Here is a 15,660-nt window from a genome sequence, read left to right on the forward strand (position 1 = left end):
CAATTTCCTCCTTCCCCAGGAATGCCAATAGTCCTGCAGGCCATGTCACTGGCAATTCTGACGAGTCCTCTCCTGCCTGGGATTCCTCCGATGCATCCTTGCGTGTAACGCCTACTGCTGCTGGCGCTGCTGTTGTTGCCGCTGGGAGTCGATGGTCATCCCAGAGGGGAAGTCGTAAGCCCACTTGTACTACTTCCAGTAAGCAATTGACTGTTCAACAGTCCTTTGCGAGGAAGATGAAATATCACAGCAGTCATCCTACTGCAAAGCGGATAACTGAGGCCTTGGCATCCTGGGTGGTGAGAAACGTGGTTCCGGTATCCATCATTACTGCAGAGCCAACTAGAGACTTGTTGGAGGTACTGTGTCCCCGGTACCAAATACCATCTAGGTTCCATTTCTCTAGGCAGGCGATACCGAAAATGTACACAGACCTCAGAAAAAGAGTCACCAGTGTCCTAAAAAATGCAGCTGTACCCAATGTCCACTTAACCACGGACATGTGGACAAGTGGAGCAGGGCAGGGTCAGGACTATATGACTGTGACAGCCCACTGGGTAGATGTATGGACTCCCGCCGCAAGAACAGCAGCGGCGGCACCAGTAGCAGCATCTCGCAAACGCCAACTCTTTCCTAGGCAGGCTACGCTTTGTATCACCGCTTTCCAGAATACGCACACAGCTGAAAACCTCTTACGGCAACTGAGGAAGATCATCGCGGAATGGCTTACCCCAATTGGACTCTCCTGTGGATTTGTGGCATCGGACAACGCCAGCAATATTGTGTGTGCATTAAATATGGGCAAATTCCAGCACGTCCCATGTTTTGCACATACCTTGAATTTGGTGGTGCAGAATTTTTTAAAAAACGACAGGGGCGTGCAAGAGATGCTGTCGGTGGCCAGAAAAATTGCGGGACACTTTCGGCGTACAGGCACCACGTACAGAAGACTGGAGCACCACCAAAAACTACTGAACCTGCCCTGCCATCATCTGAAGCAAGAAGTGGTAACGAGGTGGAATTCAACCCTCTATATGCTTCAGAGGTTGGAGGAGCAGCAAAAGGCCATTCAAGCCTATACAATTGAGCACGATATAGTAGGTGGAATGCACCTGTCTCAAGTGCAGTGGAGAATGATTTCAACGTTGTGCAAGGTTCTGATGCCCTTTGAACTTGCCACACGTGAAGTCAGTTCAGACACTGCCAGCCTGAGTCAGGTCATTCCCCTCATCAGGCTTTTGCAGAAGAAGCTGGAGGCATTGAAGAAGGAGCTAAAAGGGAGCGATTCCGCTAGGCATGTGGGACTTGTGGATGCAGCCCTTAATTCGCTTAACAAGGATTCACGGGTGGTCAATCTGTTGAAATCAGAGCACTACATTTTGGCCACCGTGCTCGATCCTAGATTTAAAGCCTACCTTGGATCTCTCTTTCCGGCAGACACAGGTCTGCTGGGGTTGAAAGACCTGCTGGTGACAAAATTGTCAAGTCAAGCGGAACGCGACCTGTCAACATCTCCTCCTTCACATTCTCCCGCAACTGGGGGTGCGAGGAAAAGGCTCAGAATTCCGAGCCCACCCGCTGGCGGTGATGCAGGGCAGTCTGGAGCGACTGCTGATGCTGACATCTGGTCCGGACTGAAGGACCTGACAACGATTACGGACATGTCGTCTACTGTCACTGCATATGATTCTCTCAACATTGATAGAATGGTGGAGGATTATATGAGTGACCGCATCCAAGTAGGCACGTCACACAGTCCGTACTTATACTGGCAGGAAAAAGAGGCAATTTGGAGGCCCTTGCACAAACTGGCTTTATTCTACCTAAGTTGCCCTCCCACAAGTGTGTACTCCGAAAGAGTGTTTAGTGCCGCCGCTCACCTTGTCAGCAATCGGCGTACGAGGTTACATCCAGAAAATGTGGAGAAGATGATGTTCATTAAAATGAATTATAATCAATTCCTCCGCGGAGACATTGACCAGCAGCAATTGCCTCCACAAAGTACACAGGGAGCTGAGATGGTGGATTCCAGTGGGGACGAATTGATAATCTGTGAGGAGGGGGATGTACACGGTGATATATCGGAGGGTGAAGATGAGGTGGACATCTTGCCTCTGTAGAGCCAGTTTGTGCAAGGAGAGATTAATTGCTTCTTTTTTGGGGGGGGTCCAAACCAACCCGTCATATCAGTCACAGTCGTGTGGCAGACCCTGTCACTGAAATGATGGGTTGGTTAAAGTGTGCATGTCCTGTTTTGTTTATACAACATAAGGGTGGGTGGGAGGGCCCAAGGACAATTCCATCTTGCACCTCTTTTTTCTTTTCTTTTTCTTTGCATCATGTGCTGATTGGGGAGGGTTTTTTGGAAGGGACATCCTGCGTGACACTACAGTGCCACTCCTAGATGGGCCCGGTGTTTGTGTCGGCCACTAGGGTCGCTAATCTTACTCACACAGTCAGCTACCTCATTGCGCCTCTTTTTTTCTTTGCGTCATGTGCTGTTTGGGGAGGGTTTTTTGGAAGGGACATCCTGCGTGACACTGCAGTGCCACTCCTAGATGGGCCCGGTGTTTGTGTCGGCCACTAGGGTCGCTAATCTTACTCACACAGCTACCTCATTGCGCCTCTTTTTTTCTTTGCGTCATGTGCTGTTTGGGGAGGGTTTTTTGGAAGGGCCATCCTGCGTGACACTGCAGTGACACTCCTAGATGGGCCCGGTGTTTGTGTCGGCCACTAGGGTCGCTAATCTTACTCACACAGCTACCTCATTGCGCCTCTTTTTTTCTTTGCGTCATGTGCTGTTTGGGGAGGGTTTTTTGGAAGGGCCATCCTGCGTGACACTGCAGTGCCACTCCTAGATGGGCCCGGTGTTTGTGTCGGCCACTAGGGTCGCTAATCTTACTCACACAGCTACCTCATTGCGCCTCTTTTTTTCTTTGCGTCATGTGCTGTTTGGGGAGGGTTTTTTGGAAGGGACATCCTGCGTGACACTGCAGTGCCACTCCTAGATGGGCCCGGTGTTTGTGTCGGCCACTAGGGTCGCTTATCTTACTCACACAGCGACCTCGGTGCAAATTTTAGGACTAAAAATAATATTGTGAGGTGTGAGGTATTCAGAATAGACTGAAAATGAGTGTAAATTATGGTTTTTGAGGTTAATAATACTTTGGGATCAAAATGACCCCCAAATTCTATGATTTAAGCTGTTTTTTAGTGTTTTTTGAAAAAAACACCCGAATCCAAAACACACCCGAATCCGACAAAAAAAATTTGGTGAGGTTTTGCCAAAACGCGTTCGAACCCAAAACACGGCCGCGGAACCGAACCCAAAACCAAAACACAAAACCCGAAAAATTTCAGGCGCTCATCTCTAGGTTTTATTGAATAAAGTGGTAACAAGTGGACATGACCTCCTTTCCAACCTAAAGCAGCGATCAACACACAGTGTTGCATAGTCTGAGTTAATGGGGGTCATTCCGAGTTGTTCGCTCTTTATTTTTTTCTCGCAACGGAGCGATTAGTCGCTAATGCGCATGCTCAATGTCCGCAGTGCGACTGCGCCAAGTAAATTTGCTATGCAGTTAGGTATTTTACTCACGGCATTACGAGGTTTTTTCTTCGTTTTGGTGATCGTAATGTGATTGACAGGAAGTTGGTGTTTCTGGGCGGAAATTGGCCGTTTTATGGGAGTGTGTGAAAAAACGCTACCGTTTCTGGGAAAAACGCGGGAGTGGCTGGAGAAACGGAGGAGTGTCTGGGCGAACGCTGGGTGTGTTTGTGACGTCAAACCAGGAACGACAAGCACTGAACTGATCGCACTGGCAGAGTAAGTCTCGAGCTACTCAGAAACTGCACAGAGAAGTCTTTTCGCAATATTGCGAATCTTTCGTTCGCAATTTTACTATGCTAAGATTCACTCCCAGTAGGCGGCGGCTTAGCGTGTGCAAAGCTGCTAAAAGCAGCTTGCGAGCGAACAACTCGGAATGACCCCCTATGAGCACATTTTCAATTTAACCCACTCTGCTCCTGAAGTTTCTGGCTGAATGATTGACAATCTGTTGGCTACTTATTGTTCACATTCCTGTCCTACACATTACTCTAAGGTTAAAATTAGGTACCAATTAACTATCCACTTAAATAGTAAAAGTTATGAACAAGTGATTTTATTCTCCCTGAACAAGCGCGTTTTGCCACATTGCTTCTTTAAAGCCAGAACATTAACCTGCTTGCCATATATTTGTAGTTTGCTGAATAGCTACAAATAATTTTCTATTTCTTTTTTTCCATTCATTGAACTGATATTTTCTCTTATATCCTAGAGGATACTGGGAATCCATTTAGTACCATCGGGTATAGACGAGTCCACTAGGAGCCTTGGGCACTTTAAGAATTTGATAGTGTGCACTGGCTCCTCCCTTTATGCTCCTCCTACCAGACTCAGTTTAGAAAATGTTCCCAGAGGAGGCGGTCATGTCGCTGGAAGCTCCTGAAGAGTTTTCTGCATTTATTTTATCTGTTATTTTCAGGCAGGACTGGATGGCACCAGCCTGCCTGCTTCGTGGGACTTAGGGGGGCCCAACCTTTTGAAGGGTTAATGGTCCCATTCCCAGCTGACAGGACACTAGGACACTGATAGGAAACTCTGATTTAAAAAGAGTAAACACAGTTGTTTGACAATAAATGGCTTCACACAACCACTAACCATGAGTGAAAGAAAAGTTTGTGAGTTATCATTCATATTCTCTGACAAATGGCCAGAAAATCACAAATTCTGCTAGGGTATGTAAACTTATGAGCACAACTGTAAAAAAGAGATCCTCAGCCACTTTTCCTGTGTCAAAGGAACTAAATACCCTGTTTGAAGAACCGTGGGTTAATCCTGATAGGACATTTCAAATCACTAATAGATTGATATCATTTTTTCCCTTTCCTCCTGAGGATAGAAAAAAAATGGGAAAATCCACCGATAGTGGATGCATCAGTATCCAGTCTGTCACGGAAAATTGTATTGCCTGTCCCAGGGGCAGCCTCTCTTAAAGACACGGCTGATCGTAGAATTGAGAATACACTCAAATCTTTGTATACAGCTGCTAGGGTGGCAAAGAGACCCCCTACAGCATATGGGTGGATTACTAAGGCCATCGCAAAATGGTCGGGTAACCTAATTGAAGGGTTAGGTACCTTGCCTAAGGGGGAGATTGTTTTACTCCTGCAACATATACTGGACTCTGAAAATTTTATGGTGGAAGCCATAAAAGAAATAGACTTGCTTAATGCACGCACCACTGCTATGGCAGTGTCAGCACGCAGAGGCTTATGGCTACGCCAGTGGACTGCCGACGTGGATTCCAGGAAAGGCATGGAAGGCCTACCCTTCACATAAGAGGCCTTTTTGGAGATGAACTAGACAAATGGATCTCCAACGCTACTGCGGGTAAGTCCACGTATCTTCCTTCTGCAGCTCCCCCAGCCAGGAAGCCTACTCAGGATCTAATCTACAGTCTTTTTAGACTGCCAAGTTTAAGGGCAAAACCAGAGGTTCTTCTACAGACACCAGAGGGGTAAACCACGAAAACCAGCAGCTGCCGGTACACAGGAACAGAGTTCAAGCTCTGCTTCCTCAAAGCCCTCAGCATGACGGTGGACCGCGATGCCTTGAAGACTGCCAGGTGGGAGCCCAACTAAAATTTTTCAGTTACATCTGGACAACAGCATGCCAGGATCCCTGGGTCATAGATCTTATTTCCCAGGGCTACCGACTGGAGTTTCAGGAACTCCCACCTCACAGATTCTTCAAATCAGGCTTACCAGTTTCACAGGAAGCAAGTATAACCTTACAGAACGACATTCAAAAACTGGTACAGACTTAGGTCATTGTTCCAGTTCCACCTCATCTGCAAAACAAGGGATATTGGGGGTCATTCCGAGTTGTTCGCTCGTTATTTTTTTATCGCAACGGAGCGATTAGTCGCTAATGCGCATGCGCAATGTCCGCAGTGCGACTGCGCCAAGTAAATTTGCTATGCAGTTAGGAATTTTACTCACGGCATTACGAGGTTTTTTTCTTCGTTCTGGTGATCGTAATGTGATTGACAGGAAGTGGGTGTTTCTGGGCGGAAACTGGCCGTTTTATGGGTGTGTGTGAAAAAACGCTACGGTTTCTGGGAAAAACGCGGGAGTGGCTGGAGAAACGGGGGAGTGCCTGGGCGATCGCTGGGTGTGTTTGTGACGTCAAACCAGGAACGAAACTGACTGAACTGATCGCAGATGCCGAGTAAGTCTGGAGCTACTCAGAAACTGCTAAGAAGTGTCTATTCGCAATTCTACTAATCTTTCGTTCGCAATTTTGATAAGCTAAGAATCACTCCCAGTAGGCGGCGGCTTAGCGTGTGCAAAGCTGCTAAAAGCAGCTTGCGAGCGAACAACTCGGAATGACCCCCATTATTCCAACCTGTTTGTGGTACCAAAACCGGACGGTTCGGTAAGACCGATTTTGAACCTCAAGTCGTTGAACCTTACGAGTGTCCAAATTCAAGATGGAGTCTCTGAGAGTGGTGATCTCAGGTCTGGAGGAGGGGGATTTCCTAGTGTCTCTAGATATCAAGGATGTGTACCTTCACATTCCGATCTGGCCACCTCATCAGGCTTATCTATGGTTTGTACTGCAGGACTGCCCCTACCAGTTTCAGGCCCTGCAATTTGGTCTCTCCACGACACCGAGAGTGTTCACCAAGGTGATGGCAGAGATGATGCTTCTACTCCGCAAACAGGGAGTGAATATTATTCCATACCTGGATGATCTTCTGATAAAGGCACCATCTAGGGAGTGGTTGTAGGACAGCATTCGCCTAACACCCAGACTACTCCTGGATCATGGGTGGATTCGGAACTTACCAAAATCTCACCTGGAACCGACGTAGAGGCTTTCCATTCTGGGTATGATACTGGACACGGAATCTCAGAGAGTGTTCCTTCCCTTGGAAAAGGCTATGGAAATCCAGTCGATGGTTCGGGCTGTCCTGAAGCCAGCCCGGATCTCGGTGCATCTGTGCATTCGCTTTCTGGGGGAAATGGTGGCCTCTTACGAGGCACTTCAGTACGGAAGGTTTCATGCGAAGCCCTTCTAACTGGATCTGTTAGACAAATGGTCTGGATCGCATCTTCACATGCACTAGAGGATCTGTCTGTCGCCAAAAGCCAGAATCTTCCTTCTGTGGTGGCTACAGACTTCTCACCTCATCGAGGGTCAGAGGTTCGGGATTCAGGATTGGATTCTGTTAACCACAGACGCAAACCTCAGAGGTTGGTGCACCAAGGGGGTGCAGTTTCAAGGAAGATGGTAAAGTCAGGAAGTTGTCCTTCCAATAAACATTTTGGAACTCAGGGCAATCTACAACGCCCTTCTGCAGGCCTCATCTCTACTTCGGAATCAGGCCATTCAAGTCCAGTCGGACAATGTAACGGCGGTAACGTACATTCACCGACATGGCGGAATGTAAAGCAGAGCACCAATATTAGAGGTGTCAAGAATTCTCTTCTGGATGGAAAAACATGCCGTGGCGTTGTCACTGGTCTTCATTCCGGGAGTAGGCAACTGGGAAGCAGACTTCCACTGCAGACACGACCTGCACCCGGGGAGTGGAGCCTTCATCCGGAAGTGTTCAGGTGCTTGTCACGTTGGTGGGGATATCCACAAATTGACATGATGGCCTCTCGTCCCAACAAGAAGATGAATCGGTATTGTTCCAGGTCGAGAGACCCACAGGCAGTGGCAGTAGACGCTTTGATGACTCCATGGTTCCACCAGATGGTGTACGTGTTTCCTCCACTTCCTCTAATACCAAGAATTCTAAAAAGAATAAGAAGGGTTAAAGGTTCAAGCACTTGTCATTGCTCCAGACTGGCCAAGAAGGGACTGGTACGCGGACCTTCTGGAGATGCTCCTCGAAGATCCGTGGCCTCTACCTCTTCGCGAGGATCTTCTGCAACAGGGCCCGTTCGTCTATCAAGACTTACAGTGGCTATATTTAACGGCATGGAGGTTGAACGGCTGATTTTAGCAAGGAGAGGGATTCCTGACAAAGTCATCCCGAAAATGATCCAAGCCAGGAAAGGGGTAACGTCTAAACATTACCATATGGAAGAAGTATGTCTCTTGGTGTGAGAGCAGACAATTTTCCGCAGTGGAATTTCATCTGGGACGTCTCCTGCTTTTTCTGCAGTCGGGAGTGGATGTGGGCCTACGCCTAGGTTCCCTTAAATTCCAGATGTCGGTGTTGTCTATTTTCTTTCAGAAACAATTGGCTTCTCTCCCTGAGGTCCAGACATTCTTGAAAGGTGTTCTGTACAGCCAGCCTCCCTTTGTGCCTCCCACGGCACCTTGGGATCTTAATTTGGTGCTGCAGTTCCTCCAATTGGACTGGTTTGAACCGTTACATGACGTAAAGTATCTTACAAGGAAGACCATCACACTATTGGCCTTGGCCTCAGCAAGACGTGTGTCGGAACTAGGGGCGTTGTCTCACAAGAGTCCCTACTTAATTTTCCATGAGGATAGAGATAAACTCACAACTCGTCAGCAATTTCTTCCTAAGGTGGTGTCCGCTTTTCACATCAACCATCATATTGTGGTTCTGGCTGTGACGGACACCTCTGCTACTTCAAAGTCTTTGGATGTTGTGAGGGCTTTAAAGGTATATGTAAAGAGAATAGCTTGTCAAAGAAAATCTGACTCGCTGTTCGTTTTCTATGATCCCAATAAAATTGGGTGTCCTGCTTTAAAGCAGTCTATTGCACGCTGGATCAGGCTAACTATTCCATGGCAGGATTGCCGGTTCCAAAGTCTGTACAGGCCCACTCTACTAGGTCGGTGGGTTCTTCTTGGGCGGCTGCCTGGGGTGTCTTGGCTTTACAGCTCTGCCGAGCAGCTACTTGGTCAGGTTCGAACACGTTTGCTAAGTTTTACAAGTTTGATACTTTGGCCTCTGAGGACCTTCAGTTTGGTCAATCAGTTCTGCAGGAACCTCAGCACTCTCCCACCCAGTTTGGGAGCTTTGGTACATCCCCATGGTACTAAATGGATTCCCGTAATCCCCTAGGACATAAAAGAATATAGGATTTTAATTACCTACATTTAAATCCTTTTCTCGTAGTCCGTAGGGGATACTGGGCGCCCGCCCGGTGCTTTGTTCTTCCTGCTCTGTTACTTGGTTCAGTAACATTGTTGGTTCAGCTGTTGCTGTCTCTGTTTGCAAGTTTGGTTAGCATCGCTTTCCTCTTGTTCTGGTTGTGCTGGTTCGAATTCTCACCACTTTCCTTTTCTATATCCTTCTCTCAAAGTATGTCCGTCTCCTCGGGCACAGTTTCCTAGACTGAGTCTGGTAGGAGGGGCATAGAGGGAGGAGCCAGCGCACACTATCAAATTCTTAAAGTGCCCAAGGCTCCTAGTGGACTCGTCTATACCCGATGGTACTAAATGGATTCCCAGTATCCTCTACGGACTACGAGAAAAGGATTTACCTGTAGGTAATTAAAATCCTATTTTTTTTTTACCATTCATTAAAACGGCAGTGCTGTTACATATCTAAACAGGAGATAAAGTAGGCATTCCATGATGTAGTACTCAATACTGTTTATTTCAAAGAATTTACTAGCGATGTTACTGATCTTTATTGATCACTAGGTGTTCTACTTGTTCTTCGCACGAACGTTTCTGATTTTCATGGTTGCAAATATAAATGAGTTTTAAAAATTTGGTAAATCTATAGAGATGTAAATTTGAGACATCTCAATGTAAATAAATATTAATCCATGGTTCTTAGGGGGTCATTCCGAGTTGTTCGCTCGCTAGCTGCTTTTAGCAGCATTGCACACGCTAGGCTGCCGCCCTCTGGGAGTGTATCTTAGCATAACAGAATTGCGAACGAAAGAGTAGCAGAATTGCGAATAAATAATTCTTAGCAGTTTCTGAGTAGCTCGAGACTTACTCCTACACTGCGATCAGCTCAGCCCCTTTCGTTCCTGGTTTGACGTCACAAACACGCCCTGCGTTCGGCCAGCCACTCCCCTGTTTCTCCAGACACTCCCGCGTTTAATCCTGGGACGCCTGCGTTTTTCCGCACACTCCCAGAAAACGGTCAGTTTTCCGCCCAGAAACACCCACTTCCTGTCAATCACACTCCGATCACTTCAACGATGACAATTCTTCGTTCGGACGTGAGTAAATCTACTAAGTTTTGTGCTAAAATACTTAGCTCATGCGCGCTGCGTACCATGCGCATGCGCATTTTTGCCTTAATCGCTCCGTTGCGAAAATCGGCAACGAGCGAAGAACTCGGAATGACCCCCTTAGTGTTATCCGAGGAGCACTCATAGCAGATACGATAAAAAGTGACAGGACCGATTGTCCATTTGGGTGTTATTGTTCACGCAACGCAAGCCACACATCGGTAATGACGTCATTATGTCAACCTCCTTTTAATCCCCTTCAGGGACATTTATTAAAATTCTAATTACGTAGTTTTCCTTTTTCCCACCTGAAGAATACCTATGTAAAATGTCAGCGTCCTAACATACCGGGAAGTAAGAGAAGTGAGTGAGGGCTTTTGTATTTTTGTAGTTTATTAAATTCTACACACTGGAGGTGCAATCCAAATTTTAATCCGATTGTCCGTTTGGGCGTTATCATACACGCAACGCAAGCCATGCATCGGTAATGACGTCATTATGTCAACCCCCTTTTCATCCCCTTAAGGGAGGTTTATGAAAATTCTAATTACGTAGTTTTCCTATTTCCTACTTGAAGAATACCTATGTTACATTTCAGCTTCCTAACATATCGGGAAGTAAGAGTATTAGTGATGAGTCAACCAGTCAGTGAGTAAGTGACATTTATATATATAGATTTCTCTAACGTCCTAAATGGATGCTGGGGACTCCGTAAGGACCATGGGGAATAGCGGCTCCGCAGGAGACTGGGCACAAAAGTAAAGCTTTAGAACTACCTGGTGTGCACTGGCTCCTCCCCCTATGACCCTCCTCCAAGCCTCAGTTAGATTTTTGTGCCCGAACGAGAAGGGTGCACACTAGGTGGCTCTCCTGAGCTGCTTAGTGAAAAGTTTAGTTTTAGGTTTTTTATTTTCAGTGAGACCTGCTGGCAACAGGCTCACTGCATCGAGGGACTAAGGGGAGAAGAAGCGAACTCACCTGCGTGCAGAGTGGATTGGGCTTCTTAGGCTACTGGACATTAGCTCCAGAGGGACGAGCACAGGGCCAGCCATGGATGGGTCCCAGAGCCGCGCCGCCGGCCCCCTTACAGAGCCAGAAGACAGAAGAGGTCCGGAAAATCGGCGGCAGAAGACGTCCTGTCTTCAACAAGGTAGCGCACAGCACTGCAGCTGTGCGCCATTGCTCTCAGCACACTTCACACTCCGGTCACTGAGGGTGCAGGGCGCTGGGGGGGGCGCCCTGCGACGCAATAAAAACACCTTGGATGGCAAAAAATGCATCACATATAGCTCCTGGGCTATATGGATGCATTTAACCCCTGCCAGAATACATAGAAAAACGGGAGATAAGGCCGCCGATAAGGGGGCGGAGCCTATCTCCTCAGCACACTGGCGCCATTTTCCCTCACAGCTCCGTTGGAGGGAAGCTCCCTGGCTCTCCCCTGCAGTCACTACACTACAGAAAAGGTTAAAAAAGAGAGGGGGGGCACTAATTACGCGCAGTATTAAAGATACAGCAGCTATAAGGGGAAAAACACTTATATAAGGTTATCCCTGTATATATATAGCGCTCTGGTGTGTGCTGGCAAACTCTCCCTCTGTCTCCCCAAAGGGCTAGTGGGGTCCTGTCCTCTATCAGAGCATTCCCTGTGTGTGTGCTGTATGTCGGTACGTTTGTGTCGACATGTATGAGGAGAAAAATGATGTGGAGACGGAGCAGATTGCCTGTAATAGTGATGTCACCCCCTAGGGGGTCGACACCTGAGTGGATGAACTGTTGGAAGGAATTACGTGACAGTGTCAGCTCTGTATAAAAGACAGTGGTTGACATGAGACAGCCGGCTACTCAGCTTGTGCCTGTCCAGACGTCTCATAGGCCGTCAGGGGCTCTAAAGCGCCCGTTACCTCAGATGGCAGATATAGACGCCGACACGGATACTGACTCCAGTGTCGACGGTGAAGAGACAAATGTGACTTCCAGTAGGGCCACACGTTACATGATGGAGGCAATGAAAAATGTTTTACACATTTCTGATAATACGAGTACCACCAAAAAGGGGTATTATGTTCGGTTAGGAAAAACTACCTGTAGTTTTCCTGAATCTGAGAAATTAAATGAGGTGTGTGATGATGCGTGGGTTTCCCCCGATAACAACTGATAATTTCTAAAATGTTATTGGCATTATATCCTTTCCCGCCAGAGGTTAGGGTGCGTTGGGAAACACCCCCTAGGGTGGATAAAGCGCTCACACGCTTGTAAGGGCTCTACCCTCTCCTGAGATGGCCGCCCTTAAGGATCCTGCTGATAGAAAGCAGGAGGGTATCCTAAAATGTATTTACACACATACTGGTGTTATACTGCGACCAGCAATCGCCTCAGCCTGGATGTGCAGTGCTGGGTTGGCGTGGTCGATTCCCTGACTCAAAATATTGATACCCTAGATAGGGACAGTATATTTTTGCCTATAGAGCATTTAAAAGATGCATTTCTATATATGCGTGATGCACAGCGGAATATTTGCCGACTGGCATCAAGTCTAAGTGCGTTGTCCATTTCTACCAGTAGAGGGTTATGGACACGACAGTGGTCAGGTGATGCGGATTTCAAACGGCATTTGGAAGTATTGCCTTATTAAGGGGAGGAGTTATTTGGGGTCGGTCTTTCAGACCTGGTGGCCACGGCAACAGCTGGGAAATCCACGTTTGTACCCCAGGTCGCCTCTCAACATGAGAAGACGCCGTATTATCAGGCGCAGTCTTTTCGTGGACAAGCGGGCAAAAGGTTCCTCATTTCTGCCCCGTGACAGAGGGAGAGGAAAAAGGCTGCAGAATTCAGCCAGTTCCCAGGAACAGAAACCCTCTCCCGCCTCTGCCAAGCCCTCAGTATGACGCTGGGGCTTTACAAGCAGAATCAGGCACGGTGGGGGGACCATCTCAATGAATTTCAGCGCGCAGTGGGCTCACTCGCAAGTAGACCCCTGGATCCTTCAGGTGATATCTCAGGGGTACAAATTGGAATTCGAGACGTCTCCCCCTCGCCGTTTCCTAAAGTCGGCTTTACTGATGTCTCCTTCTGACAGGGAGACAGTTTTGGAAGCCATTCACAAGCTGTATTCCCAGCAGGTGATAATCAAGGTACCCCTCCTGCAACAGGGAACGGGGTATTATTCCACACTGTTGTGGTACCGAAGCCGGACGGCTCGGTGAGACCGATTCTAAATCTAAAATCTTTGAACACTTACATACAGAGGTTCAAATTCAAGATTGAGTCACTCAGAGCAGTGATTGCGAACCTGGAAGAAGGGGACTACATGATGTCTCGGGACATCAAGGATGCTTACCTTCATGTCCAAATTTACCCTTCTCACCAAGGGTACCTCAGGTTTATGGTACAGAACTGTCACTATCAGTTCAGACGCTGCCGTATGGATGGTCCACGGCACCCCGGGTCTTTACCAAGGTAATGGCCGAAATGATGATATTCCTTCGAAGGAAGGGAATTTTAGTTATCCCTTACTTGGACGATTCCCTGATAAGGGTAAGATCCAGGGAACAGTTGGAGGTCGGTGTAGCACTATCTCAGGTAGTGTTGCGGCAGCACGATTGGATTCTCAATATTCCAAAATCGCAGCTGGTTCCGACGACTCGTCTTCTGTTCCTAGGGATGATCCTGGACACAGTCCAGAAAAAGGTGTTTCTCCCGGAGGAGAAAGCCAGGGAGTTATCCGAGCTAGTCAGGAACCTCCTAAAACCGAGCCAAGTCTCAGTGCATCAATGCACAAGGGTTCTGGGTAAAATGGTGGCTTCCTACGAAGCAATCCCATTCGGCAGATTCCACGCAAGAACTTTCCAGTGGGACCTGCTGGACAAATGGTCCGGGTCGCATCTTCAGATGCATCAGCGGATAACCCTGTCACCAAGAACAAGGGTGTCCCTCCTGTGTTGGTTGCAGAGTGCTCATCTTCTAGAGGGCCGCAGATTCGGCATTCAGGACTGGGTCCTGGTGACCACGGATGCCAGCCTGCGAGGCTGGGGAGCAGTCACACAGGGAAGGAATTTCCAGGGCTTATGGTCAAGCCTGGAGACATCACTTCACATAAATATCCTGAAGCTAAGGGCCATTTACAATGCTCTAAGCTTAGCAAGACCTCTGCTTCAAGGTCAGCCGGTGTTGATCCAGTCGGACAACATCACGGCAGTCACCCACGTAAACAGACAGGGTGGCACAAGAAGCAGGAGGGCAATGGCAGAAGCTGCAAGGATTCTTCGCTGGGCGGAAAATCATGTGATAGCACTGTCAGCAATTCCGGGAGTGGACAACTGGGAAGCAGACTTCCTCAGCAGACACGACCTCCACCCGGGAGAGTGGGGACTTCACCCAGAAGTCTTCCACATGATTATAAACCGTTGGGAAAAACTCGACAGGTATTGCGCCAGGTCAAGGGACCCTCAGGCAATAGCTGTAGACGCTCTGGTAACACCGTGGGTGTACCAGTCAGTGTATGTGTTCCCTCATCTGCCTCTCATACCCAAGGTACTGAGATTGATAAGATGGAGAGGAGTAAGCACTATATTCGTGGCTCCGGATTGGCCAAGAAGGACTTGGTAACCGGAACTTCAAGAGATGCTCACGGAGGATCCGTGGCCTCTACCTCTAAGAAGGGACCTGCTCCAGCAAGGACCCTGTCTGTTCCAAGACTTACCGCGGCTGCGTTTGACGGCATGGCGGTTGAACGCCGGATCCTGAAGGAAAAAAGGCATTCCGGATGAAGTCATCCCTATCCTGATCAAAGCCAGGAAGGATGTAACCGCAAAACATTATCACCGCATTTGGCGAAAATATGTTGCGTGGTGCGAGGCCAGTAAGGCCCGACGGAGGAAATTCAACTGGGTCGATTCCTACATTTCCTGCAAACAGGAGTGTCTATGGGCCTGAAATTGGGGTCCATTAAGGTTCAAATTTCGGCCCTGTCAATTTTCTTCCAAAAAGAACTAGCTTCAGTCCCTGAAGTTCAGACGTTGTAAAAGGGGTACTGCATATACAGCCTCCTTTTGTGCCTCCAGTGGCACCTTGGGATCTCAATGTAGTTTTTGGGTTCCAAAAGTCACATTGGTTTGAACCACTTAAATCTGTGGAGTTAAAATATCTCACATGGAAAGTGGTCATGCTGTTGGCCCTAGCCTGGGCCAGGCGCGTGTCAGAATTGGCGGCTTTATCCTGTAAAAGCCCTTATCTGATTTTCCATTCGGACAGGGCGGAATTGAGGACTCGTCCTCAGTTTCTCCCTAAGGTGGTTTCAGCGTTTCACCTGAACCAACCTATTGTGGTGCCTGCGGCTACTAGGGACTTGGAGGACTCCAAGTTGCTAGACGTTGTCAGGGCCCTGAAAATATATGTTTCCAGGATGGCTGGAGTCAGAAAATCTGACTCGCT

Source organism: Pseudophryne corroboree, chromosome 7, assembly GCF_028390025.1.
Source record: "Pseudophryne corroboree isolate aPseCor3 chromosome 7, aPseCor3.hap2, whole genome shotgun sequence".
NCBI lineage: Eukaryota > Metazoa > Chordata > Amphibia > Anura > Myobatrachidae > Pseudophryne > Pseudophryne corroboree.